The following is a 2970-nucleotide window of genomic DNA, read 5'->3' on the forward strand; positions in this document are numbered from 1 at the left end:
AGTGCTGGGACCACAGGAGTGTGCCACATGCCCAGTCAAAAAAACACATCTTCTTTATCCAGTCTCCAGTTGATGGGTAATTGGGCTGTTTTCAAATTGTAGCTATTATTTATTTATTTGGGGGGGTACTGGGGATTGTACTCGGGTCCTTGCTATTGTTAAGCATAATTTTTGATCATACTCATTAATCAACAACAATTTCTGCCAAATAAAATCATTATAGCAGGCCAGGGATTTAGCTCAGTGGTTCCGCCACTCTTCTTGCAAGCACAAAGACCTGAGTTTGATCCCCAGTACCAAAACACAAAATATTTTTTTAAAAATGTGGGGCCAGGGATTTAGCTCAGTGGTGCCACTGCCTGCCATACAAGCGCAAGGACCTGAGTTCAATCCCTGGTTCCAAAGAAAATTAAAACAACAACAACAACAACAACAACAACAACAACAACAAAAACCATAGGTGTGATGAGCCTAAAAGAACAGCCTAAATGTAACCCAAGAAATGTGTTTACACAGCATTGACTGACTGAGGCTCAAAATTTGCAGTCTTCTTAAATGCATAATTTTTAGTTATGATTTTCTTGTCTCCATTTTACCTATATTTTATTTTCTTCTGTCCTACCTCAGAAAGGAGACAAGGAAAGTCATAATTGTAAAAATAAAAACTGCAGCCTAGTTTCTTTTTTTTTTCTCTCAAGGCACAATGAGCAGGATTAACTCCCTTTTCACCTGCAAATGGGCCTTCTTGACGTGAGAACAGGTTGCCTCTTTTCATCTTTTTAACAGGCCTTTCCCTGTGAGTGGGCCATTATCTTCATGGGAGTGGCCATCTTTTTCCTATAAACCATGATCCTGGACAGAATTTCCTATAGACTTACAAATTCAGTAGGTTTTCACCATCTCAGGAGAAACATAAATTAACAGTTTGAAAAAACAATGTGCCTCTCTCAAGGGCCTGGACTCCATTTCCTTTGAGTATATACTTTAAAATTTCTGCCAAATAAACCCTCTTAAGCCTCTCAGGAGTCAGCAACCTTGCAACTTCTTTAACAGATAGGGTGGGTTTAGGTTCTTCATATCCAATTTGCAAACCTCCTTGGACTCTGTTTGGTGGCAATGGCTGCCTCAATGTTCTGAATTAATTCAAAATGTTTACCTTTCATTGTCATTTTGACTTTGAAGACACCCAGAAATCTCTTGATGATAGATCTAGCAAAGTAGGTGGATGCGTAAATGCTATAAGGTTTTGTAGAAGCTTTTATATATTTTATTATCTAAAAAGATTATACCTACATTCATTCTCATATAATATGTCACAGTATCTATCTCACTATGCTCTCACCAGAATTGAATATTACCATGGGGGGGTATAGCAATCATTTTTGTATTTTGTAAACTGATAGATCAGGTGTCCAGCTAGACCCTGCCATTAAAAACAAAAGGTTGGATAAATATATTTATATATTTTTTAATACATCCGTAAGCTTAAGATTAATTGTCTAATAATAAAATGAAAGGCAAAGATTCAAAATAGCTATGCAGCTCTCTGAAGTTAGCTTTTAATTTAGGAGCATTTGTCGAACATACACAAATTTAAACTTTGCTTTTCAAATTCTCATGATTTAGGGAATAGAAGATGAAGGGGCACGGCTTCACTGCCATGTTCTCCTTGGAGCTGCAGGCCTGGGCGGTCTGCCTCACCACCCCATGGGGAAGACAGATAAAGGAATTTGCATAAGACAGCTGTGCAAAATGGTGCTGGAGGAGCCTTATTAGTGCACAGAGATACTCCTGAGAATAATCCTGATATTCCATTTGATTTCACACCAGAAAACTACAAGAGGATAGATGCAATTGTAAAAAACTATCCAGAAGGGCATAAAGTAGCAGCTGTGCTCCCAGTCCTGGACTTAGCCCAAAGGTAGAATGGGTAGTTGCCCATCTGTGCCATAAACAAGGTTGCAGAAGTTTTACAGGTACCTCCAATGAGAGTATATTAAGTAGCAACTTTTTATACAATGTACAGCCGAAGGCCAGTTGGGAAATACCACATTCAGGTCTGCACTAGCACACTTTGCATGCTCCGAGACTCTGACAGTATCCTGGAGGCCATTGAGAAAAAGCTTGGAATAAAGGGTGGGAAGACTACAACTGAGAAACTTTTCATTCATAGAGGTGGAATGTTTAGGGGCCTGTGTAAATGCACCAATGGTTCAAATAAGCGAAAACTACTATGATGATCTGATACCTAAGGATATTGAAGAAATTATTGATGAGCTGAAAGCTGGCAAAATCCCAAAACCTGGGCCAAGGAGTGGGCGGTTCTCTTGTGAGCCAGCTGGAGGTCTCACCTCATTGACTGAACCACCTGAAGGACCTGGGTTTGGTGTGCAAGCAGGCCTCTAATTTATACTCTGCTGTAAATATGTCACTGGAGAAATAAAATGTGAACCTCCTATTAAAAAGAAGAATATAATGTCATCTGCAAGTAAGGCTAATTTGACTTCTTCCTTTGCTATGCATATTTATTTTATTTCTTTTTCTTGCCTATTTACTTGGGATAATGTTTTGTGTACTATATTGAACAGTAGTAGTGATAGTGGACATCTTTGTCTTGTTCCTGACTTTAGTAGGAAAATTATTTTTTCTGAATTTAATGTCATGTTTACAGTATATTTTTCATAAATGCTTTAATCAGATTGAGGTAAGGTCCTTATATCCCCATGTTGTTGTTTATTAAATTATAAATGAATGATGAATTTTGTGAAAGATTATTTTGGTCTATTGAAATGATCATGCTATTTTTGTCCTTAGTTTTGTGTTTTTAAAATTTTTTACTACATGTTTGCTGTACATAATGTACATAATGTACATAATGCTGTACTCATCATGGGGAATTGATATATGTACATTACATATATTCATTCTTTTTGCATCCTGTTCCCCTCTGCTCTCTCACTCCTTTTTCCA

General features: G+C 37.6%; 1 pseudogene; it reads left to right on the forward strand.

The window, feature by feature from the left end:
- Window positions 1-1660: 1660 nt before the first annotated feature.
- Window positions 1661-2444, forward strand: LOC104847610 (annotated as a pseudogene).
- Window positions 2445-2970: the final 526 nt, after the last annotated feature.

Source organism: Fukomys damarensis, unplaced genomic scaffold (genome assembly GCF_012274545.1).
Source record: "Fukomys damarensis isolate Sample0158 unplaced genomic scaffold, DMR_v1.0_HiC HiC_scaffold_39, whole genome shotgun sequence".
Taxonomy (NCBI): domain Eukaryota; kingdom Metazoa; phylum Chordata; class Mammalia; order Rodentia; family Bathyergidae; genus Fukomys; species Fukomys damarensis.